Source organism: Prenolepis imparis, unplaced genomic scaffold, assembly GCF_030444845.1.
Source record: "Prenolepis imparis isolate NDT839.2.m4 unplaced genomic scaffold, iyPreImpa1.0 SCAF_15, whole genome shotgun sequence".
In the NCBI taxonomy this organism is placed as follows: domain Eukaryota; kingdom Metazoa; phylum Arthropoda; class Insecta; order Hymenoptera; family Formicidae; genus Prenolepis; species Prenolepis imparis.
Genome location: NW_028141173.1, coordinates 8,440,597 through 8,468,317, shown reverse-complemented (window position 1 = coordinate 8,468,317; position 27,721 = coordinate 8,440,597). Strand labels below are relative to the sequence as shown.

The window sequence follows — 27,721 nt, the reverse complement described above, 5'->3', positions numbered from 1 at the left end:
ATTTGACCTGTGTGAGACCACAAGACGGTGCATCAAGAATTTAGCAGACAGGTGTTTTCAAAAAGTAAGTATTATATTATAACTACGTAATATTTTTATCATTGTTAGTTTTTTTAAGGTTAGAGAGCTTTACACATTTGCACTGTGTTGTCGATAAAAATGTGGCGTAGAAAATACTCTTAACAGACGATTATTTGCTGTTTCCATGGACAATAAAAATCATAATTGAAAAAAGTTATGCACAAAATTTTTTAATTGATATGAAATATTGATATTTATGTGTAATGTATGATAATGATTGAGAACGTACTTTTGTAACAATTTTCATTCTTGTCGTCATTCAATAAATATCATTCATTTAAAGTTTCAGCATTTTCACATACGATCGAGAGTTGCTCTTTATAATATAAGTCGATAAGAATAAGAGTATACAAAATAATCGTTTCTCATTATTCGTATTTTTAATTGATGTACTGTAATATATTTTGTTTCATTGCAACATTTTGTAGAAGAAATGGACGAGCGTAAACCTTTTTTGCAATTGTCTAAGAGACAGCAACGTAGACGACTCGCTGCCGTAGCACATGTTGACAATGCTGCTTCTTTATCTGAGGTCGACGTAACAAATCATGACGTTAATGTTGAAAGTAATGTCGAAGACGAATTAGTCGCGGAAGAATCTGAGAATGAGAGTATTGGAGAAACATCTGCAACTTCTTCACAAGAAAAAATGAATGAGATAGAAGATAACGATATCAATATGGATATAGATGAGGAAAATGTTATTGATATTGGTAACAAAGAAAATTTAGCCGCAAAACTGTGCGATTGGGCACTAGTATTTGGAATAAGCCATGTGGCTTTATCGGCTTTGCTGTGTAGGCATTTTATATAATTCTCGCGAGAGATAGATCGAGTCTTTAACCGGCAGTATTATGTTATTCGACTTTGTGTCTCTGTATGTCCTTGTATTATTTATTTTTGCGTCCGTTTATTTTGAGAGCTGTATCTCCTTGAGGATATTGTCTTCCTCAGGAGAAGTGACGAGATATCCACCTCTACCCCGATTCTATTAAATAAGTCTAATTGGTCCGTCGGTTCGGGGTGGGGAAGATTTAAGGACCTTACGTATAAAACGCGTTGATTTTCGGGGAACGCTCTCTTTTTCCAAGCTCCGAGAATACAGCAGAGATACAACGATAAGAAATCAGCGATATAAAGGAAGCGACACATCTTTTGCCGTTAACGAGGCATCTACATATATTCTATACCGAACACGCAATAAACATATATTAATATCGTAAAGATATTTAATTAATACGTTGACAATCCCAACCTTTCCTGACAAATATAATTATTCGGAGGATTTCCATCCACCGCCCTACAGTTATCAGAAGTGGGATTCGAAGGTCACAGCTCCTATTATCGGGAGGCTTAGCAAGGTAAGCCGTTATTTTTCGGAGCGAGGCGTCGGGAACGCAGAGTGCGTGATATATATATATATTGATTCCCGTCGGGTATCGAGAACTTCCGCGCTTCAAAAGATTTTGTGCGAACATTAGTTTTTGCGTGAGCGCGTCGGTGCGGCGGTGTGTCGTTTGATTTTCGGTTTCGGATAGACGCTCGAAAATGGAATCGGGAAACGATATGACCGTGGTCGAGTTAAAGGAGGCTCTCCGCCAACGGGGACTACCCACGAGCGGAACTAAAATCGAATTAATAAAACGATTAGACGAGTATAATCCGAACGTATGGGGCGAGCTAGAGACGGCGCGGAGGGGTGCCCAGCAAGGAGCCGACCCGGGTCCCGGGGGCGTGCGTCAGCCGACGGAGGAGGACGGCGAGGTCAAGGCGCCGGCGGCGAGCGGTGAGGCACGGGTGCTGGGGGAAAGGAGATCGACGGCCCCTGTCATGGAGGAGCGCCTTGGCGGAATGAGGCAGGAATTGGAGCTGCTAAGACGAGAGAAGGAGTGCTGGGAGAGAGAGCAACTGTTAATGCGGCGAGAGTTGGAGATCCTGAGGAACTCTCCCGCGACGAGAAGCGCAGCATCGGAGGGCAGCGTTACGTTAGCTTCGGGTGGTGTCAGAAACATCCGAGAGCTACTGCCAGAATTTGACGGAGCCGACAATACCTTTTGGCGATGGAGGCAGCAACTACAGCTATTGCGGCACACATACAGCTTGGATGAAAATTCAACACGGATACTGGTTAGCTCGCGATTAAAAGGACGCGCGCTATCATGGTTTTACTCGAGGGCCGAGTACCTTGTGCTGGGCGTGGAAGAATTGCTCAGCGAAATGGAGCGAATGTTTGATCTGCGGCCAGGCAAATTGGCCATGAGACGGGAATTCGAGTCCCGGTTGTGGAGAAGAGGCGAATCATTTTGTGACTATTACCACGATAAAATGATTCTGGCCAACCGAGTGCCTATTGCCGAGGACGAGATCCTGGATTATATAATCGAGGGAGTGACGGATCAACAACTGCGAAACCAAGCCCGCATGTTAAATTGCCGAGCGGGGATCGATTTATTGAGGGCATTCGAGAAGATTCAGCCTGAAGGAGGGAGAGCGGGCGAGCCTAAGACGAGGAAGGACGGATCGAGGAACGCCGGCGGCAGGAAGACGGAGACACCGACGGCCGGCGGGGTGAAAAAGTGTTACCGGTGCCATGAGGCGGGGCACATCGCGGCGCAGTGCAAGCGGGCGACAGCGAAAAGAGCGTGTTACGTGTGCGGTTCGATGGAGCATATAGCAAGGGAATGCTCCAAGCGTAGCCAAGTTTCGACGTCGGAAGCGCCTAATAAAAACGTTGCGCGTGCCGCTACGACACATATCGTAAATCCGGTTGATCTGCCTAAGCCTTACATGGTGCGCGTAAGAATCACACCCGAGAGCGATAGTTGTGTGTACGTGGTTGACGCGATGATCGATTCGGGATCGCCTATTAGTTTGGTGCGCAGCGACGTGATTCCGTGCGAGTCAAATTGCGACGAGAAAAACGAGCGCCCGTTTTGCGGGATCAACGGCTCGCGGCTGAAGGTCAGTGGCGTATTTTTCGGGCGATTAGAAATTGGCGGCGTGCAGGTCGAATTAAAATTTTATGTAGTACCCAACGACACGATGGCATTCGATGTTCTCCTCGGGAGAGATTTTTTAAGTTGTCCGCAGCTGCACGTCACCTTCGGTGAAACAATTAAAATAACAGGCGCCGAGGAAACGCGTGCGATTGACTCGCTAATGCATATCGACTGCGGCGATGGTTTTGTTCGTGCGCGCGACGAAATAAAGATCAATCCGGCGGTCGGCGGGGATGTGTCGGCGCGAATTCGCGAAGCATACAAATCGCGTTATCTAGAGAAGATGCAAAGAGAGGAAAATGCATCCGAGTTTGAGATGATTATCGCGCTTAAGCATGAGCAACCCATAAGCTCGCGACCGCGTAGACTGTCTTTTGCGGACAAAGAAATATTGCGCGAGATTCTGGACGATTTACTGAAAAGATCGATAATTCGCCCGAGTAGCTCCCCGTACGCGAGTCCGATTGTTCTTGTAAGAAAAAAAGACGGTAGTTGCCGGTTGTGCGTGGATTATCGCGACTTAAATAAGATCACCGTACGCGATAATTTTCCGACCGAGCTGATCGACGACAATATTGATCGCCTGCAGGGCAAGGTGTACTTTTCAATTTTAGATCTAAAAGACGGATTCCATCACGTGAAAATGCACGAATCGTCCGTGAAGTATACTTCGTTCGTGACACCGCTTGGGCAGTTCGAGTATTTACGGATGCCATTCGGTTTGGCTAACGCTCCGCGCATCTTTCAGCGTTTCGTGCATACGGTTTTCGAGTCGCTGATCCGCGAAAACAAAATATTGATTTATCTTGACGACCTACTGATCGCGACAAAAGATACAGACGAGCATATCGAAATATTGTCGAGAGTTTTTGAGGCGGCGAGTAAGAATCAATTAAAGTTCAAGCTCGATAAGTGTCACTTTGCCCAAACAGAAATCAAATATTTAGGTTATTGCGTGAGCCGGTGCGGTATTCGGCCGAGCGACGAAAACATTACTTCCGTTATTGAGTATCCGGTGCCGCGTAACGCCAAAGACGTACACAGGTTTGTTGGGTTGGCTAGTTATTTTCGTCGGTTTATCCCTAATTTCTCTTTGTTAGCGAAACCTCTATATGATTTAATAAGAAAGGACGCGAGATTTAAATTTGAGGTTCTGGAAAACGCGGCGTTCGAGACGCTCAAGCGTCATCTATCCAGTAGGCCGGTTCTCGCGATTTATTCGCCGCAGGCGGAGACCGAGCTGCACTGCGATGCGAGTGCGAGCGGATTCGGCGGTATTTTACTGCAGAAACAAAGCGATAATTCATGGCGTCCAATTTCGTTTTGGAGCCAACGAACCACACCCGCCGAATCGAAATATCACAGCTTCGAGCTGGAATGTCTTGCGGCTGTGTACGCTCTAAAAAGATTTCACATATATCTTGCGGGACGAAAATTTAGGATTATTACGGATTGCGACAGTTTCCGATTGACTCTTAATAAAAAGACGTAAATCCTCGGATCTCGCGCTGGGCTTTATTCCTGCAGAATTATAATTATGAGATCATTCACCGTCCGGGAAAGCGAATGAGTCACGTTGACGCGCTTAGTCGTTGCCACAGTGTACTTGTGCTCGAGGGCAGTACGTTTGAAAGAACATTATCCGTCTGCCAGGATCGCGATGCCGAGATCCGGGAGATACAAAAAAAAACTCGAGAAAGGTGATGTGAAATACTTTGAGTTGCGAGACGGTTTGGTGTACCGTAAAGACCGAAATAAAAAATTGCTTTTTTATGTGCCGCGTACTATGGAATCGAACGTAATTCGGACGTGTCACGATGACCTCGGTCATGTAGGGATCGATAAAGTAATCGAGAGTGTCGCGAAAGTTTATTGGTTTCCTCGAATGCGAGAAAAGGTACGAGAGTACATAGATAATTGTCTAAAATGCATTGAATTCTCTCCGTCTAGTGGGAAGGCGGAAGGGTACTTACATAGTTTACCGAAAGAAAATTTGCCATTTGCAACCGTGCATATCGATCATATGGGCCTGTTAGAAAAGACCGGACAGGGCTACCGATATTTATTCGTGATAGTGGATGCATTCACTAAGTTTTTAAAACTTTACCCTTGCAAAACCACGAAGACGGAGGAAGTATTGAGGCACCTTGGCGGATACTTTCGTTCGTATAGTAAACCGAAACGTTTGATCTCTGACAGGGGGACTTGCTTCACGTCCGAGGTATTCGAGGAATATTTAAAAAACGAAACTATCGAACATGTGTTGACGGCCGTTAGTACACCGCGAGCGAACGGACAGGTCGAGCGATATAATAGAGTAATCACCCCAATGCTGGCAAAGTTAAGTGAAACGCCATTTAAATGGGACCGTGTGTTAGAACGGGTGGAGTTTTCCTTAAACAATACTGTTTGTCGAACGACCGGCGAAACTCCAGCCCGCTTGTTATTCGGTCGAGAGCAGCGGGGTGATATGAACGATTCTCTTCGAGAAATGATAGAGAAGGATAGCGACGCGGAGCGAAATTTTGATCTGCTCCGAGAAAAAGCGTGCGAAAAAATAGACGAAGCGCAGCGAAAAGGCGCCGAGCGATATAATTTAAGAAGAAAAGCTGCTCGAAGATACAGCGTCGGCGATTATGTGGAAATACGCAATGTAGAAACCGCGGCCGGCATAAATAAAAAATTGATACCAAAGTATAAGGGCCCGTATGTTGTTAAAAAAGTCTTAGACTATGATCATTTTGTTGTCACCGACGTTGACGGGTTTCAGCTGACTCAGCGGCCCTACACAGGAATATTCGCGCCGGATCAGATGCGTCCGTATATACGTGTCTAATAATTATTTGTATTTATAATCTTATATTTTGACTAGCATGGAACTCTGTAAAGAAAGCGCTTATTTGACCGGGTCGGTCAAAAGTCAGAATGGCCGAGCTGTAGGCATTTTATATAATTCTCGCGAGAGATAGATCGAGTCTTTAACCGGCAGTATTATGTTATTCGACTTTGTATCTCTGTATGTCCTCGTATTATTTATTTTTGCGTCCGTTTATTTTGAGAACTGTATCTCCTTGAGGATATTGTCTTCCTCAGGAGAAGTGACGAGATATCCACCTCTACCCCGATTCTATTAAATAAGTCTAATTGGTCCGTCGGTTCGGGGTGGGGAAGGTTTAAGGACCTTACGTATAAAACGCGTTGATTTTCGGGGAACGCTCTCTTTTTCCAAGCTCCGAGAATACAGCAGAGATACAACGATAAGAAATCAGCGATATAAAGGAAGCGACACATCTTTTGCCGTTAACGAGGCATCTACATATATTCTATACCGAACACGCAATAAACATATATTAATATCGTAAAGATATTTAATTAATACGTTGACAATCCCGACCTTTCCTGACAAATATAATTATTCGGAGGATTTCCATCCACCGCCCTACAGCTGATAATATTAAAAATTTATTTACCCGTGGAACAATTACCGAAGGATGCATGCACTTTATTGTGCACTCCTCGAAAGACTATAATACGGAAGGTTACGCCGGGAAATTATTTTCATTACGGTTTATTAAAAGGCATTACGGATGAATTGAGAAGCCATATGGATCATTCGGGAATTCTCGATAAAATTTATATAGACATTGGAATTGATGGATTACCTATAGCAAAAAGTTCAAGAAGTCAGTTATGGCCTATTCTTGGGAAAATCAGCAATACAGTTATTAAATGGAATCCATTTGTCATAGGTTTTTTCTTTTATTTTCTTATTTATTTTTTAATGCATTGGAGGATGGAGCGAAAAACACGAAAGTTTTTCGATTGTTTAGCAAGAGTGCAGATAGTTATTTTGTTGTTTCCTATTAAGAACCCCAATAATTTAAGGAAAGCATTTTTCTGTAAAATAACATTTTCCAGTGCTCCGAGAGACTAAAATGATCCCTCTCAGTAATATGATTTGCGGGTTTGTTTTGCGCTTCAAATGAGCTCCAAGAACCCAAGAAGACAATTTGTAGCTACTGAATGCTAATTTGTAGCTTACTGAATGCGAGAACTTTTTCGACAAAAATGTAACAGTAAAAAATATTTTAAAATTTTTCATGATAAATAGGAGAGAAAAATTTTACGATATTGTCTCAAAAGTATTCGTATTCTTTAGACTTTCGCCCTTTCATTAACTTATACTTTTGATAAAAAAAACACACATTTGGAAAATTTTACTTTATTTTTTTATTAATTCTAAGAATTCAGAATTAATTATTTTCTTATTTATTCTGACAATGAGAATTATAAGAATTATTTATTCTCGAAGGTTTGTTAATATTTCATTCGTTAATATCAATTTTTATTAACAATTAACTTTATTTTTATGTTATAATATTCTGAAAAACTGTTTGAAAGCATATGTAGATCCTCTAACAAAAAAATTCATAACATATTTCATAATAATTTTTTATATGTATGTAAAATACATAAACATAAAGTTTGCGATAGGCAGCTTTTTTGCATTCTTGTTAATCGATCGGAGATATTTAGCGGTTTTCACTGCTTTACCCTAATGTACTATAGCTATTGAAATGAATGCGGTACGCATGCATAATTATTGTTATAGGTGTTTATCACGGGAATGCGAAACCTTCTTCAGTTAGCGAATATTTGAAGGATTTTATTACTGAAAGCAAAAAACTAATTGAAGAAGGATTTCAATATGTAGGAAAACATTATAAGGTTGTAATAAACGCATTAATCTGCGATACCCCAGCTCGATCGTATGTAAAATGCGTGAAAAGTCATAATGCACATTTTGGTTGTGGGTTATGCATCCAAGAAGGCGAATATTTACACAATCGAGTTCTTTTCACGGATATGGACAGTTTAAAACGGACTGATGATAATTTCCGCCGGAGAACTTACGAAGAACATCATGTTGGAAACTCTCCATTTGAATTAATTGATTTGAAAATGGTGACGCAATTTCCCCTAGACTATATGCATTTATGTTGTTTAGGGGTAATGAAAAAATTGCTCGTATTGTGGTTGCGTGGACGACGAGATTGCAGACTAACAGCAGTGAAGATCGAACAATTATCAAACTTTTTAGTGACTTTGTCAACATGGATACCAGAAGAATTTCAAAGGAAATCCAGGAGTTTGAAAGAGTTTGAGCACTGGAAAGCAACAGAATTCCGGCTTTTTTTGTTGTATATAGGACCAGCAGCATTAAGAACAATTTTGCCATTGGATCATTATATTCATTTTAATGCATTCAATTGCGCTATGAGAATTCTGTGCCATCCTGTAGACTGTTTTCGCAATAATCAATACGCGCGAAATCTCTTAAAATACTTTGTTCGGGAATTCAAAACGCTGTACGGGGAAGAAAATTTGATCTACAATGTTCACAATTTAATTCACCTTTCTAATGATGTTCTGACATATGGTTCTCTGGACACATTTAGTGCATTCCCGTTTGAAAATTATATGCAAAAACTGAAGAAAATGATAAGAAAATCTCAATCTCCATTGCAACAAATTCATCGTAGAATTTCCGAGTATAAAGAGAATATAGATCCATCCCGAGAGAATAATGTTCACTTTCCGTATATGGCAAATCTACTTCCTGAACAAGAATTACAATTCTCTTGTACGAGACCACATTCTAAACTATTATTTTCGAACTTCACTTTCAACCTTCGTAACAGCGATAATTGTGGTTTCTTAGAAGACGGAAGTATTATCATAATGCAACATTTTGCATACAAAAATAACGAACCTGTTGCCATAGGTCAATGTTTTCATCATAAGGCTTTACTCACACACTACCCATGCGAATCTGTAAATTTAAACATTTATCTTGTCAAAGACCTTTCAGACGTGCGCGTATGGCCCATTAAATATATCAAAGACAAGGCATTTCGCATTCCTGTTGGCGACGAATTCGTCGTGATGCCTCTACTCCATTGCAATCACAATCAATAATGTTTTAATATATTATAAATTGAATTATATTATTTATATAAATAATATAAATTTAAAATTTAGTTCAGAGAAATTATTTACAATTACTGTTCTTATATATAGCTAACGTAATGTTTATACAGTCATATGATGAAATAAATATATAGGTCATCTATATATATAAGCACCGTCCGTCTGTATGTCTGTCTGTCTGACCGCGAACTCCTTCCGCATTTGTGGACCGATTTTCGCGAAATTGGTACCAAAATTTCGCAAATTTTTCGGAGATGACTACTAGATGGTTTTTTTTTTATTTTCATCCCACTCACGCATCCACCTACGCATCCACTCACGCTCTAACAAATTTATTGATAGATTTTCAAGAAATTGGTAGTAAAATTAAGCAAATTTTTCGTGGATGGCTGGTATGTGGTTTGTTTAAAGTTTTTATTTTTTTTTTCTTATATCATAGAGGAGGCTATGTTTAATATATCTATATAATATTTGTACGTATTAAAATTATAAAAATTTAAAAAAAGGGTTATATTAAGGCTTTGAGACCCACACACACACATACGCACATTGGCATAGAAATCTGAAAACAATTTTTTTAACGAAAACAGCTTCCTCAAACAAACACAAACATACACATATTTTTTATGGAAACATTTATGTAAACAAAATCACATAAAATCCATCCCCGTAACATTAGAAACATTTTGGTACCTGTTTCACGAAAAACAATCCATAAATGTAGAAATAATTCGCGGTCAAAAAGATAGAACACCTAATTTTCTCTGTTACATAATAAATAAAAAAATATTAAATAAATTGAATAAAAAATTATAAATATTTTTTATAAAGATGCAAGATGCAGGCTTTGAGGACCGCGCGAAGCGCGGTCCGAAACGCTAGTTATTAATAAAACAGTTCATTTATGAAGGTAAAAGGAATTGTTTTAGTTATAATATTACATTAAAAACATAAACTTGCACGATCATATTGTTCTAATCATGTTCTAATTATCATATAACGTTTCAGATGTATGTAGTACTTTTTTTTGAGAATTCTTGCGCTGCGGTGCCGGCTTCATGGGTACGAGAAAAAGAACGTATGTGTTGGTGGCCACCAAAAACCATCAATTTACCAAAAGCGATTGCTAAATGTACACCGTACGAAGACCACTGGATCATGCATCCCTTTCACAAATTGTGGGGACTATATGGTAAATCGATTTCTATATATTGTTACAAAAAACTATTTCTTCAACAGCATTTACTCCCGAGTAAAAATAGAAAAGATCACGATAGATCTAATCTGGTCCAACCCGATACATCGATGAACGATTTTCATTGAATCAAGTCTGATATGATCATTGAAAAATGACACACATTGAGAAATGTTAAGCATTCGACGCGATATTGAAAAGATCCGAGTTTCAATCCCGATCCAGATGAACATGCCTTTTTGCCATTATTTTTTCTTAAATTTGTTCGATTGTCATTTTTCAATAATTTATTAGGGTTTTTACAGCAGTAGAGAAATATGAAAGAAAATTGGATTTTTACGACAACCATTTGGGTTAAAATTAATTAATGCATATCGCGCATTATTAGGAGTACAAATAAAATATATTACGTTATGTGTATTACGGTCAATAAATTTTAATTGCCAATGATATCTATATGGGCAATAATAGTGTAACTATAGACCGTCTCCGCCGAGAAATTTAACTTCAATGTTTTATTTCATCGATGAGGGTCAAGAAGTTTGCATTATTATGTATTATCGATCGATTTATTTGTCGATTGGCAACAATTAATAACATAAATCGATTACCATTATTCGTAAGACAGAGATTAAAAAATTGATGAACCATGTGGAATGAACATATATACACTTCTCGTACATTTATATTGTTGTAAACATTTTATACTTTGTTATATAATTATGTAGAGACATATACTATTGCGAAACAAGCAGAGAAGGATTCCGTAGAGTGGTCGACGGCAGATGAGAACGTTATTATTAGTACGACACCAAAACTCGTAGGAAAAAGAGTAATCACGAAATCTCGCAAAGTTCTTTCAAATGAAAGTAGCGATAATGAAAGTAGTGGCTCAGGTATCCTTCTATATATCCTTATTTTTATCCAGTTCCTTACATACATAATTCTTAGTCCTTATATTCCTGAACTATGAAACGCTCAGAAAAAAATTAAAAATTAAGAAATGTGTACTTGAAATATGACAAGAAAAATATTTATTAGCTACAAATAAATATATTTTGTTCTAGCAATTATTATATAATTTCATAGCATATAATAATATGCAATTCCCAATTTGGAACTATAAATAAGCCATAATTGTCGTAATATTTCTTTTGTCTTATTCAAATACACGTTTTTTAATATAAATCAAACTCTTTTTTTAGTGCATATGTATACCTGTGCGTTCGCGACATCGATCAAATTGTTATATATAGAAATACTTGTTATAATTCTTTTATATAAAATATTAATATCGTAATTGGTAATTACGTAATTAGTTAATAAAGTGAACATATTCTTGTTCAAATATTGGTTGACTATGAAGTATTTATATTTTTTTCAGATAAACGCAAGAAGCAAAAACTGAAGACTCTGCCTTCGTCAGGCTATATAAATGATACAAACAAGAAGAAAACGTCTAAACAATTAGGTAAAATACTAATTTATTCTCCACTTTGCCTTTATGTAAAAGTTTTCACGTGCATACATATTGCATAAGTATATATCATACAACAAAATGTTTTCAACCACTATTTTAATATTACAATTATTACATATTATAATATATTTAAATTCCATCATTATATCTAAATTTTGACATTTCAACAACATTCCTATATTTGTTTTTATTAACTTTTGAATAGTACTCTCGTACTGATAATCTTTTAATATTATTTCATTATATTTTACATTCATATTATTACATTCATATTATTTCAATTGATGTGCTTTCTGAATCTTTTGTTTATTCCAATTGAAATCCATATTACCGTTTCACTCTCCTTGTATTATTTTGTTGTTATTTTGTAATCTTATATTTTTGTAACTACTTATCATCTGTACTTTTATTATTTTTATATAATTCACGATTCTATAATTTTAAAATTTAAATGAAAATAATTTTAAGAGTCATGCTGAAGTTTTAAAATAAAAATTAAATATAAATTTTTCTCAATATAAACATGGTTTAAAAAAACAAATAACTAATTAAAATTGCAGAAACAAATTGATTTATGTACCGACGTTTGTAAATAATGCACATCTTTTGACCACTATTAACACACATGCATGCATGCTTGCATATGCGTGTCAATGTCTCAATGTGATTATAGGTGTAGTATAGTGAAAAATCTTTTTTCACAGATTCAAATAATGAGTCCAGCGACAAGGATTACTCCGCCAACGAATCTGGTAATTTTACTTTTTATTTTAACGGGAACGTTATTTATTTTTCAAGTTCATCAATTTTTTATGGCCATCAGGAGCGATATATTTATTTGTGTAAGATATGTTATATGTATATTGTTGCGTTCCCCAGACGCCTCTTGCGATATCTCAAGAGATATCTCACTCGCACAAGCACTCTCACTCGCACGCGAAATAAATCAAGACACGGTTAAGCACAGAATGTTATTTAATGAAGTGACGACTTTGAGATGCAGAAGAAGAAATACAATAAATCGGGAAAATAGTCTGAGGTCTCGTAACACGTCAAATCGGTTTGACAGCTAGACCAAGACTCAAAATGGAGCCGGAAAAACAAACGAAAGTCGGAGGTTGTTTATCAACAACCCCCTTGACGACGATCCTCCGGAAACGTATACGGGGTGATCCCGAGGATGAGGATGCAGATCCGAGGGGGCGCAACACTACCCCCCTCCTTCATGTCGGGACGACAATCCAACATGGAGACTACTAAAGACCCAGGACTGACGCTGATTCCAGGGCACCGACGATTCTCCTGCTCTTCCCAAGCTGCTGCTGTGGGTGGTCGAGCGAAACGTCTGGTCCCAATCTTGCGTCTTCTTCGTCCGGACGAATCCTGCCCTCCCTGAGCTGCTGCTACAGGTTACCGGGCTTCGCCCTCTTCCTCTCCATACTCGAACGATGTCTTCGAAGAAAAGTTGGCCAGACTCTTCTTCACACCCGCTGAGGTGAAAATTTCTGCCCTCTTCGCTGTTGTTCTGTTGTTCTCGCTTAAGCGTCTTCCGGAGAAAATCGAAGAACGTTGAATCTTCAGACAAGGGGGGGGAGGTAACATCCGTGGACCCATCGTCCCTCGAGGACTCCCCAAGTCCCTGCCTCGGCATTTGCCCTACGTCCCACGGGAGAAACCACGGATCAAAAAAACCGTGGGCAAGACAGTCTTCTTAATTGAAGAATCAAATGACTATCCAGCTGAAGATGAGACGGTCTTCTTAATTGAAGATTCAAACGACCCTTAGAACAAAACGAATGGGAAGTCTCCTTTTGAAAGATGTCAGCTGTTTCCGATGAGTCTCAGCCACAGGAACTTCCTTGGAGAATCCTCCCGTACCGAAGACTCAGACAAACCTTGAAGATCTTGAAGATCTTCAACTAGAAAAGAAAAACATTTTTCGCAGTAAGAATTCTAAAATGAAAATATACATACACTCACACACACACACACACAAACTCATACACACACATCTCCCTACTCCCTAACAATTTTATTCAGGCTCTGACCTAACTAACAATTAACAACATTTCTATCTATAAATGGAGCTATTCTATCCGCGTGAACCACTTTTTTCCGATGTCTGGGTGTCTTCTGAATACAATACACCACATCGTTGAATTTCTTCACTATAAAGAAAGGTCCCTCCCAATTGCTCTGCAATTTGGGAGCTTTTCCTTTAATTTTTCGGGGGTTGTAAAACCAGACTCTCTCTCCCTCCTGAAATAGAATCTTCCTAACTCCCCTATCATACCAACTCTTTACTCGAGAAGATTTTGTATCCATCTTTCCTTTAACTTCGGAATGAATTTCATCTAATTTTTCTCTAAGAATACTGGCGAAATTCTCAATTGAAGAAGAAGATTCTCCCTCCTCTGTCCTAGGAAGGTTCCCTCGTAACAAATCCACTGGAAGTCTTAAATCTCGAGCGAAATATAATTCCGCAGGAGTCATTCTAGTAGTTTCGTGCTTCGAAGATCTATAGGCCAGAAGAAACATGGGGATCCACCGATCCCAATCCTTTTGATTCTGTGAAATATACTTCGCTAAATAGTTTATTATAGTTTGATGTTGTCGTTCGACTTGACCATCAGACTGAGGATGTAACGGGGTAGTCCGTGTTTTCCTAATTCCAAGAAGTTCCATTAATTCGGCAAAAAGTTTGGATTCAAAATTCTTCCCTTGGTCGGTATGTACCTCTAAAGGTACTCCATGTCTTGAAATAAATTCATTGACGAAGATTTCTGCAACCGTTTTTGCTCTAATATTCTTCAGGGGAAAAGCTTCTACCCATTTGGTGAAGCAATCAATGATGACAATCACATATTTATTTCCTGAAGAAGTGATAGGAAGTGGGCCTAAAATATCCATCTGAATCCTCTCGAATGGATTTCCGACATTATATATCTGCATGGGAGATTTTCCTTTTCCTGTGGGGTCTTTTTTGAAACGCAAACTTTGCAAGACTTGCACCAATTTTCTATGTCTTGCTTATAAGTTGCCCAATAAAAACGTTTTCGAACCTTTTCTAAGGTTTTGTTCATTCCGAAATGACCTCCGGATGGAGAGTCATGTACTTCTTCGAGAATCTCTTTCACTCGTTTCCAAGGAACAATTAACTGAAGAAAACTAGACTTCAAATTCGGGGCTTCCCACTTCTTGTAAAGGATTTCATTTTGAAGAACTAATGCGTCCCAATATGTCCAGTAAATTTGAGCGGAAATATCGTGAGTCACCAATTCAGAACGAGGCGGACGTCTTCCTTCTCTTTTTCCTTGAATGATAATGGCAATATTAGGATCTTCCTCTTGATCCTTTTGCCATACTTCCAGATCCTCTCCTTGGAGTATGAGTCGGGCAAATCTGTAAAGGAATCCTACGGGGTGCCTGTTTTATGGGGAGAGAGTCTTTCACATTTATAAAATGTTCGAAAACATCGCAATTCCCGGCAACAATATCGCAGGAGAATAGATCTTGAAACTTATTTAGAAAATTAATAAAAATTTCTTTTTGGGATTCTTGTAACTCAATTGAACTCTTTTCAAAAAGATCATTTAAGATAGATGGAATTTTTTTAGAAAAATCTTTAATTCTTGAACATTGATAATTCTTTAGTTCTTCATTATTCGTGAATTCATCAAAAACTTTATTAAATACATTATTCAAATTAAGTATTTTAAGGAAGTCAACTCCAAGAATGCATTGATCATTGATGTCAGCAATAAATAAGGGAATTTCAATTGAATAATTTCCAATTTCAATTTTTATTTTCACTAAAAAATCAATTAAAATTTTTCCTCCATTTGGACACTTTAAATTAATATTTTTTACTGGAATCTTTTCAAGATCTTCTCCCACAAGTTTACTATTTAATAAAGAGACGTCAGAGCCTGTATCTATTTTAAAGAGACAACTTTTTTTGTTTAATTTTCCAAAATATGAAAAATATTCTTTCTTTTGGATCCTTCTAACCCTACATTCAACAAAATCTGAAATCGGGGAATCATCCGAAAAAGTCGAACCTTCCCCGAAAAGTTCAACCAATTTCAGTTTCCCTTCGCGTCAGAGCACTGGAATCGTAAATGTCCGGTCTTTCCGCAAGACCAACATTCTTTTGAAGAAGAATTGTTTGCTTGCGCTTTCCTTTTCGAGTCAAATTCCTTCTTTTCATCGGGGTTCGTTCGCGCGTGGTTCCTCTCTCCTTTTTGATAATTTTGTCTTTCATAGTTTTTGTGAAATCCCGCATTATTTTCACTATTCCCATTATTATTCCCGTAATCTTTCTTATTCCCGTTATTCGCGAATTCTTTCTTATTTCCGTAAAAATCTCTTTTATTCCCGTTATTCCTGTTATTTCCGTAATCTCTCTTTTTGTCAAAATTCTCGTCCCGAATTATTTTAATAGCTTTTCCTCTCTCAATAGCCAAATTTAGTGAAGTCACTCCTTCTAATTGGAGGGTTCTTTTTACAAAATTGTCGGATAACGCGGAAATGAATTGCGCGCATGCAATCTTATCACGGACTTCGTAAGGACATTCGGGGTAAGCAAGCCGCGAAAGTCTTTCCAATTCGGTCCCGAATGAAGCGAAATCTTCCCCGTATTTTTGTTTCCTATTGGTAAAGAGTGAGTAATAGTTTTGAGTCAAATTTCCGTCTCCAAAAAGTAATTCTAGTTTTGATTTCAATTCTGTAAAAGTTAATTCCTCAAAATTCTCGACGTTTTCTAGAACGGTACGCGCTTTTCCCCTAAGGTTCGCGGCGAGAGAGATTGTCTTTGTTTGGTCGTCCCATTTATTCGCGACCGCGATTAGGAGGAATTGGGAGAGGAACTCCCGCAGCGGAACTTTCCCGTCGTACGTGTCGGGCTTTAATTTCAAACCCGTTTTCGTGCGAAAGTCGGCGGTCACTTCACTCGCGTTTATCGCATATATCGCGGCACTCGCGTTTGTCGCGGATTTCGCAGTACTCGCGCAAGCCCCAAAATCATTTTGCGTATCGCCGCAAGCCCTATCTCTATTATTGGAAGGACTTAGCTGATTGGGTGTTTGATGTGAAGAAACTCTTTGAATCCTCTGCTCTAGTCGACGTAGCTGGTCGTCCTTCTCTCTCAGGAGAGTCTCGAAACGAGCCTGCTGTCGATCTCGCTCTTCGCGCATCTCTCTGAGCTCTTGAAGCGCAGCTTGTAGAGGATCCGTCTCGACGTCTTTCGCAGCCATTCGAGATCGCGTCGCTTTCGGAGAATTCTGTGCCATCGTTGGAATTTCTTTCGGGCGATCCTTTCGGTTGATCCCGGACGAGCCCCCAAAATGTTGCGTTCCCCAGACGCCTCTTGCGATATCTCAAGAGATATCTCACTCGCACAAGCACTCTCACTCGCGCGCGAAATAAATCAAGACACGGTTAAGCACAGAATGTTATTTAATGAAGTGACGACTTTGAGATGCAGAAGAAGAAATACAATAAATCGGGAAAATAGTCTGAGGTCTCGTAACACGTCAAATCGGTTTGACAGCTAGACCAAGACTCAAGATGGAGCCGGAAAAACAAACGAAAGTCGAAGGTTGTTTATCAACAACCCCCTTGACGACGATCCTCCGGAAACGTATACGGAGTGATCCCGAGGATGAGGATGCAGATCCGAGGGGGCGCAACAATATAAATAATGAAAATATTGTTTTAATAGTGACAACTGAAGAATGTGCAACCGATACAGATGAAGATCTGGAAAAAAATGAACTCTTCGAGAAAACATGCGGTATTTTTTCTATATTTAGTTAACGTATTGCAAATAACATTATTGACAATAATTTCAAAACGTTATTTGCAACCAGTATATATACATAATTCTCACTCTCATTTTAGATGAAAATACATCATTCAAGGATCGCGGACCGGTTCAAGTACGGGCAAGCCTGAGCAAAAACAAAGGTGTGTTACTATAAAATATTACGATAATGTGGCTATTTGGTGTAGCTATTTATGTTCTGTTTGGCAAATTGTTGAAATTGCAGTCAATTGAGAAATGTATAGTTTTGATACTTTGCAGCTTAAGGGGGCTGGGTCACCATCATTTTAATTTATTTTTTTTTAATTTCCTCTGAAATATGTATACATTTTTTTGCTATCAGTACTACATCAAAAATATTCTTAAGAATATACTTTTCTTGTGTAAACGTTTGTGATGTGTAAGTATAAACTGTTATACAATTTTAGCTGTTTCGACGGTTGGCGTATATACGGGTCTAACCATAAGATCAATTGTGATGTGTAATAGTTTATTCTCTTTGTAAATCTATGGAATATCCAGCCATTTTTTTTAAATTTTGTTTAAAAGTTATAACTATAATTATGTAAATATTTTTTAATAAAATGAAAAATTTTAATTATAAATTGTAACTTTTAAAGAAAAATTTTTTTCAAAAAAACGGCTCGATGTTCCATACAACTTCTCTTTTTACGAAGAGAATGAGCTGTCATACATCAAAACTGTCAGACCTGTAGGACCTGCAGGATGCGCCAATCGTCGTGTTGTGTGCCTCGAACAAGGCACTGGGGTTGCGCCGAATTAAGGATGAGGATCCTCGGGTCGACCGGGACGTCGTAGGGTGTTGGGAAAACTATACTCTCTTCTTTTGATTAAATCGACTCTTATTTCTGATTAAATTTGGTTTCACTTTATTTCTCGACCTTTCTTTAAATATATATATATATATAGTCGCGTAACATTCGATGTTTGGCTAACGAGCGTTTATTAGTAATTCTCTTAATGATTCAGATTTTTTATTAGTGAGTCTCGTCCTGATGTTCCGGATTCTTATTAGCGACCACATCTTGATGTTTAGGAATTGTATTCGAGACTGCCTTCGCGGGCGGGCTCTCCGTCCTATATCCTCTTTGTTTCTTGGATTTCTTTCGGGAAAGGTCCTTGGAAACAGGTCTCTGATTGGTTAGTAATATTCACGCGTTTTTGTTCTAACTGCAAGCGAAGCAGGTTGAAGTCGCAGGTCTTCGCTTGCATCTCGCGGTTTCCGGTGCTTCGCGCGTGTCTCGCTGCGTTAGCGTTTTCACGCGACGAGCGTTTGTCGAGAACGCTCTTTTATAAGCAAAAATGTTTTACAGTATTCTATAAAGATATTCAGTAAATTCTAATTTCTAATAACTACTGGTTATAGTTCGGGCTATAACAGTCGAAACAGCTAAAACTTTGTCGGAACTGTCGGAACTTATGCATATAATATATATTATATATATATATTATATATATTATATATATTATATATATATTATATATATTATATATAATTACAGAGAGAAAATAAAAAATCGATACACAGAGAGAAAAAAAGTTAAATTTACCATTAGGGGACTACATATATATGAAATTATAGTTAGAGAAGTACTATCTAAAACTAATAATAGTATCATTGACAATTGAATATGAAAAAAACTTACGATTACTGTAAGTAGGTACCTGATAATTGCTATAATATAATTTCAAATTACCATCAGTAATTCCATTATTAATAGAACTGTAATTCCAGATTGTAATTTTAACTATAATTACTAATCTAATAATAACCTATATAGTTCCCTTTTTCCACTATTAGCATATAGTTAAGGTTTTTTTTTCTCTCTGTGTGGTGACTCAGGCCCCTTAATTCAGCCCCGGATAAACTGTTATTAATAACATTTTGAATATACAGGGTGTAACTAAACAAACGTATACGAAGCACACCATCAGGTGCAGGACAACAAACTAAATCGAAAAGTCCTGAGCCATTTTTTTATCTGAGCTTTATTTTTTACGCTATAAATTGTTAAAGTTTGCCAATCAGCGCGTGGCTACAACGGAAGGCAGCGTAGGCGCCGCCTACTGGGTGGGGAGCGCGGGAGAGTAGCGAGACAAAGTGGGGCGAAGCGAATGTAGCATGTCTCTGCTCTTTTTTGTACGTTTTGCATAGATCTTAAAATTTGATTATTCTCGATACTCTCGGCAGTGTGGAATATTTAATTTTTCCATCTCGTTAACTGTCTCCATATTTGTGTTTAGAAATACTTTTTCTTTGAAGAGAGAGAAAGGTCACATGAGTTGTAGTCCGGAGATCGAGCAGGCCACGGACTACTGAATCCTACCCATCCTTAAGGAAAATTTTTATCGAAGTAATGTCGGATAATACTTTTGAATAAGATTCATTGAAATTAATATTAAAAGTGGTTCCGATAATTGGACTTAAATATTAAATTTATTTTAAGCGCAAAGTATGATTTTATTTTTAACATATTTAACAAAAAAAAACTTTCTTGATGTATGAAAACATTATAATACATATGTATGTAGTAATGACTACTTTTATTAAGATTTTTAGTCTTGATGTGTGAACATGATATAAAAATTAAGCCCTGAGAGTAAAATACAGTATTGAAACTGAGATAGCGATCTTCACAATTTCGATAGATTCTATTAAACTACGCAATAAAATAATAATTATAAACATTTTTATAATAATAAAAAAAATAATATAAATATAATAATAATAAAATAAGAGTAAAGATATATTAGGATATATGGGCAAGTGCGTCATCGTGTATGAATATCGTAGCTCATCTATTTAATGTTACCTCTTCTAAATTATTCTCTGCCGGAACTAACAAATCTGGCAGATCATTTTGTAAGAAATCGAGACTACTTTTGAGAGTTCAAGCGTGATAATATAAAAAGTTCGATCTAAGTCCTGTCAATAAGTTTATATCAATAGGAAAAATAATTCAATAGGAACAATACTAGTAATAAAAGTAAACAGTAATATAACGATTACACATTATTTTTCTAGAAAGAAAATGTTTATTGCATTGATTAAATAAAAAAATAATTCAAATCGATAGACAGACGAAAGATAATAAAAAAAGTTACATTAGAGAAATGATTAAAAAGGAACCAATAAAAATAGTTTCAATTTAATTAATTTAAATTACAATTAAATTTTAATTTTATTTCAGTTTAAAATACCTACTTACGATTTGATTTCTCGGCAATCCATACCAAATATTTACGGAATTCGATGTTGAAAAGATCTCTCTCGAGTAAGAAATAGATTTCCAGATGGCTGCAGTAATGATAATGATAAGAGAATGTGGATATTAAACATTCCTAAAAAGTTTCTTGTAAATGTACATTTATCGACATACAAAATCCGACTTCTATAATTTGGTTTTTACTAGATTTAAATAATATTCAGCGAAAATCACGTGAGGCTGATAATATCGTGGAACTAAATGTTGTACTTTTGTATAATAATACGAATGCAGCTCATTTTCTTTAAGCATTCAGTAAACAATCATATACGATATACCAAACTGACGAGCAATAGATCTTGTATTTAATATGGGATTATTGCGGAAGACAATTATAATAGCATCTTCCATCACAAGATTGTGTACCTCCATCTCTATTATTCGGTAAAACGTTACCAGTTTCTCGTAGTCGTCGAACAGCATCAACTATTATGTTCAAATTTGGATGATGTCAATTCGGATATAAATTAACATTTTCTACTGCAGAGAGAGAGAGAGAGAGAGAGAGAGAGAGAGAGAGAGAGAGAGAGCGCAGGTGCAGCCTGTTCTCTACTTGTAAATATAAACGAATCATATCGCAATAATCTTATGTATAATAAACGAGCATGAGATTATTAAATAGTCTTATAAAGGCGTAACAACGAATAGTTGAAATGTTCAAAAAAAAAGATCAGATTTATATTTTTTCTTTCTTTAATATTTTTTATTTGTTATTTATAAAGAATCTTCGCTAGTGCTTTGTTTTCATACATATGTGTGTATGTTCATCTTTATGTATTGTATGTATGAAAACAGCACAAGCGCGAAGGTTCTTATAAACAAAATCTTCTGATCATTTCAATTATTCATTGTTATGCTTTTATAAGTGAACGATCTTTTATAAGTGACAGACCATTTAATAATCCTCATCATGCCCGTTTATTACGCACAAGATTATTACGAAATGATTCGTTTGTATTTTATAAACGGAGAACAGGCTGCACCTGCCGCAGTGCAATATGCTAATTTATACCCGAATCGACATCATCCAAGTCCAAATGTAATAGCTGGTGCTGTTCGACGACTACGAGAAACTGGCAATGTTTTACCGAATAATAGAAACGGAGGTCGTCCACGTCAAATACGCAATCTTGTGATGGAAGATGCTGTTATGGCTGTCTTTCGCAATGATCCCACATTAAGTACAAGATCTGTTGCTCGTCAGTTTGATGTATCGCATATGAGTGTTTATAGAGTGCTTAAAGAAAATGAGCAGCACTCGTATCACTATACAAAAGTACAACATTTACTTCCACGAGATTATCCATTTTGTGTGAATTTTGCTGAATATTATTTAAATCAAATGAATTTGAGACATAATTACGGAAGTCGGATTTTGTATACTGATGAATGTACATTTACGAGAAACGGAATGTTTAATACCCACAATTATCATTACTGGAGCCATGGAAATCCATTTCTCACTAGGTCAAGTTCTTTTCAATACCGATATTCCGTAAATGTTTGGTGTGGATTGCTGGGAGATCAAATCGTAAGTATTTTAAGATTATAATTTAATTAAAATTTAAATTAATCGAATTAAAATTATTTTTATTCAGTCCTTTTTAATCTTTTTTTTTCAATGGAACTTATTTTTTAATATCTCTCTTAAGGCCGGTTATTCAATAATAGTTCAAAATTAGATCGAAGTTGAAACTATGTGCACATGTGTTCTGCGCAAAGTTTAAACTTCGATCTAACAATAAGTTTAAACTATTATTGAAAAACTGGCCCTTAATGTCTCTCTCGATTTGACATATCTTTTTTATTTATAATCAATACAATAAACATTTTTTTTATAGAATTCTAATTTGTAATCGTTAATTATACTACTGTTTTGTTACTAATATTGTTCCTATTATTAATATAACTTTATTAATTGAGCTTAGATTGGACCTTTTATACTACCAGAACGTTTAAATGCTCAAGAATATCTCAATTTCTTGCGAAATGATCTGCCAGATTTATTAATGCCGGCAGAGAATAATTTGGAAGATGTAGCATTAAATAGACGAGCTATGATATTCATGCATGATGGCGCACCTGCCCATTCTGCACGTAAGACATTTTTACTATAAAAATGTTTATTGCATACAGTTTAGAAGAATCTATCAAAATTAGTTAGGATTGCTATCTCAGATTCAATATTATAGTCTATCCTTAAAGGTTAATTTTTATATCGTGCTTCATCAACACTAAAAATTTTAATAACAGTTTTATTACATACATGTGTATTGTGTATAATTTGTTTTCATAAAGAAAATTTTATTAAATATGTTAAAAGTAAAAACATACACTTTGTACTTAGAAGTTATTTAAGTCTAATTATCTATTGATATAATCACTTTTAGTATTAATATCAATGAATCTTATTCAAAGATATCATTCGCCGTTATCTTAATGAAAATTTTCCACAAGGATGGTTTGGAAAAGGTTCAATAACTCCGTGGCCTGCTCGATCTCCGGACTTCAACCCATGTGATTTTTATCTTTGGGGAGCGATTAAAGAAAAAGTGTTTTTAAATAACAACATCGAAACCGCAGACGAAATGGAAGAATTGGTGTTCCACACTGTTCAAAGAATTGAAAATCATCATATACAAAAAGCTACGCAAGACGTACAAAAAAGAGCAGAAATATGTATCGAAGTGGGAGGAACTCATTTCGAACAATTTCTTTAATTTTAGTTAAATAATTATTTTGTTAACACATAAAAATTATTTTTATTATGAAAATATTTATTTTTATTATAAATTTATTTTTTATTATAAATTTATATTTATTATAAATTAAATATTTATTTTCAAATCTTTATTTTTATTTTATTATTATATTTATATTATTATTTACTTTTTATTTTATTATTATAAATATGTTTAATTTTATTATAATTTATATTATTATTTATTTTTATTTTATTATTATAAAAATGTTTATAATTATTATTTTATTGCGTAGTTTAATAGAATCTATCGAAATTGTGAAGATCGCTATCTCAGTTTCAATACTGTATTTTACTCTCAGGGCTTAATTTTTATATCATGTTCACACATCAAGACTAAAAATCTTAATAAAAGTAGTCATTACTACATACATATGTATTATAATGTTTTCATACATCAAGAAAGTTTTTTTTTGTTAAATATGTTAAAAATAAAATCATACTTTGCGCTTAAAATAAATTTAATATTTAAGTCCAATTATCGGAACCACTTTTAATATTAATTTCAATGAATCTTATTCAAAAGTATCATCCGACATTACTTCGATAAAAATTTTCCTCAAGGATGGGTAGGATTCAGTAGTCCGTGGCCTGCTCGATCTCCGGACTACAACTCATGTGACCTTTCTCTCTCGTCAAAGAAAAAGTATTTCTAAACACAAATATGGAGACAGCTAACGAGATGGAAAAATTAAATATTCCACACTGCCGAGAGTATCGAGAATAATCAAATTTTAAGATCTATGCAAAACGTACAAAAAAGAGCAGAGACATGCTACATTCGCTTCGCCCCACTTTGTCTTGCTACTCTCCGATCCCGCGCTCCCCACCCAGTAGGCGGCGCCTACGGTGCCTTCCGTTGTAGCCACGCGCTGATTGGCAAACTTTAACAATTTATAGCGTAAAAAATAAAGCTCAGATAAAAAAATGGCTCAGGACTTTTCGATTTAGTTTGTTGTCCTGCACCTGATGGTGTGCTTCGTATACATTTGTTTAGTTACACCCTGTATATAGTACTTTTAAAGCTTACTATTTTTCCCCTTTCAGTGTCCTTCAACAATTTGTCTCTGCAAAATATCAAGAAAATAGCCAAATGTTCCTGCTGTGGTAATAAGAATATCTGCTTTTCCTTCAATCTTTTACAGCGTTCTTATACATATTATACGCATATAATTATACACGCTATTTTGATGTTACAGAACATTGTCGACAGGAGCATCAGGAACGCTTCTTGAAGCTGGAAAAGAAAATTAACTACCTTATTCAAGTGGCTCGGTCGGGAGATGAAAATCGCAACCTGTCACAAAATAGGCAGATTGAAATAGATGCATTGCCGGACTTCCATCTTCAATCGAAAAATGCAGTAGATGCATTCGAAAGCCAATTATCATCTAATGCTGTTTGCACACAATTTGTGAGTATATCTTAAATATTTCAGTCGATATACCATAGTCAGCTAAAAACCGAAGCACGCACATGCGCGCGCGCGCCCACACACACACACACACACATACACACACACACACACACAAAATATAGGATTCCGAGAAGAAGCCAAGAAGAAGAAGAAGGAATTTTACGCGCATACTGGTATTAAAAAAGTAAAGTTCTAATAATAAGACGTAAAAATGTTGCTTATGTAAATGGAAATTAATACTTTTTCCGACCCTTACATTTGTATGCCTGTGTAAACTGCAACTCTAATCGAGTCATTCTACAAAATAAATGCCTCACAAATTATATTAATGATCTTATTAATATATATTTATATCTTATTATGTGATAGAAACACTTTATGGTTCGAATTGGTGGCAAAACTGCAACCAAACACGTGAGCAACATTTTGAGTACTATATTTTCGGATGCGTTGGCGCGTGATTATTCATGGACAGGGCGGAAAAAAACATTTGCCTTTCAAGGGATGAAAATGGCTAAAACTCTCATTGGTATATAATTTATCCGTACTTATATGTTATGTGTATATTCTCATTATTGTGCATATATTTAATTAATGAATGATATATTATAATTTTACAGAGACGGTTTTAAAAGAACACCCCAACACAAACCGGAGTGAGATAGAAAAAAAAGTTGGTATGGTTTCCTTTTCCATTTAATGTTGACGCGTCCTCGAGAGTCACGTCACATTAATCGAAACAAAACACAAGGCTGATACGAGACACTTTAAAGAATAGAAAATCCACTTCAGAAACAATCAGTATAACTTTATTGAATTGGCTGCCTATTGGGCCGTTCGACTTAGTTTATTATTCGCGATATAAGGGTTAGCAATACAAGTCTCGGAATGACAAAATCCGATACGTCTGTTCTCGGTGACTTCTACTCGAAGAGAGAGCTCTCGAAAAACACGAGAGAATGATCGGGCGAGAGTCTCATATCCAAATAAGAACATAAATCGTTCGATGGCTTTATTTGCTCGGTCACCGTGGTCTGACTCGAAGGTATTATTTTCGCACACCGAGAGGTCAGAAAAACAAATCGAGAGAATCGACCTTTGTCGTACACCGAACGTGTTGGCTTTAGAAGATTCTGATAATTACAAATACGATGAACGAAACTACCGCATACATTTAAAATTTTCCGGAACATTCCGCCCGCTTCGTATACCAACGGTGTACGAAACGATCGCTTACCTGAAAGTCGAACGGATACGGCAATCGCATTTAAATTGGACGGTCCAAAGTTATTCGATTACATTGTTTAGGTAACGTTATAATTTTGACTACGCAGACAATGGTATGTTCCTTATCTCGCTTTATCGCTTAAACTGGTTATTTCGAGAAGGTGATGGAGGTGGTTGCACTTAAGAATCGGGGTTACTGGAGATCAGTAATCGGCAGATTCGTGTAATCGGTCTTTTTAAAATCGTTTTTGCTGTTCGAACGGTAATCACGCGTACGTGATTGTCGGTACCCGGGTGAACTTCGACGACGCGTGCGAGTTCCCATTTGGAAGGCGGTGACAAATTGTTTTTCAAGAGAACCAATTCGTTGGTTTTCAGCTCTGGTTGATTCTCTTGCCACTTTCGCTTTTGTTGCAACGTATGCAAATAATCGGAGGACCACGCTCGCCAAATCTGTTCTAACAACGCATGCATCTGTTGCCAACGAGAAAGTCGATTTGAATTTATTTCGAGAACCGATTCTTCCAGTGGACTGACGAGCGGACGACCGACTAGAAAATGACCTGGCGTTAACGCGCTGAAGTCGTTCGGATCGTCGTGCAGCGCGGAAATCGGGCGCGAGTTCAGACACGCCTCAATCCGACACAGTAGCGTAGCGAATTCGAGTTGTGATAACTTGCGTGAACCTATTACTCTTTTAAGATGATATTTTAAGGCTTTTACTCCAGCCTCCTAGAGTCCGCCGAAATGCGGAGCGGAGGGTGGAATAAAGTGCCATTTGATTTGATCCTTGGCCATAAAACTCTGAAATTGCGGATCGGCGACAAAACGCTTGTAAGCGGAGGACAGTTCTTTGTCGGCTCCTTGAAAATTGGTGCCGTTGTCACTGTATAGATCGGAGGGAAGACCGCGGCGACTCACGAATCTCTGAAAAGCGGCGAGGAACTCAGCTGCGGAGTAATCTTCGACGTATTCTAAATGAATAGCTTTCGTCGAGAGACAAATAAAGACGGCTACGTAATATTTTCGAGAGCGTTGACCTCTCCCCACTGTTGGAATAATAGACATCGGTCCCGCGTAATCGACGCCCGTGTGGGAAAACGTCGTGGAGGGCGATCTTATGCGCCTGGTCGATTAACAAGTCCGCGATTCGGTGTTTCGGCAAAATTATAGGGTGCCGTTCATTATAGCTTAAATGCGAATTCTCAATCCGCCCGCCGAGGCGAATTAATTTGTTTTTCCCGAGGAAGGGGTGAAGAGAAAATAGCGCACTAGATTTCGATATGGGCTGATTGGCGTTTAAAGCTCGCATTTCGGAAGCGAATCGACGTTGCTGTACGTAATTGAACCAAAACCGGGTGGCTTCTTGAATTTCGTCCGCGGTTACCCAGGGGGAACGGGGTTGAGAAACCTTTGAGCTTCGAAGCAAACCGTTGAACTAGCGCGGTAATTCTTATTA

At 37.1% G+C, this 27,721-nt stretch overlaps 2 pseudogenes; both read left to right on the top strand.

Moving 5' to 3' along the window:
• Window positions 1–25,735, top strand: LOC145946280 (uncharacterized; annotated as a pseudogene).
• On the top strand, window positions 6,810–9,059 carry LOC145946174 (uncharacterized; annotated as a pseudogene).
• Window positions 25,736–27,721: the final 1,986 nt, after the last annotated feature.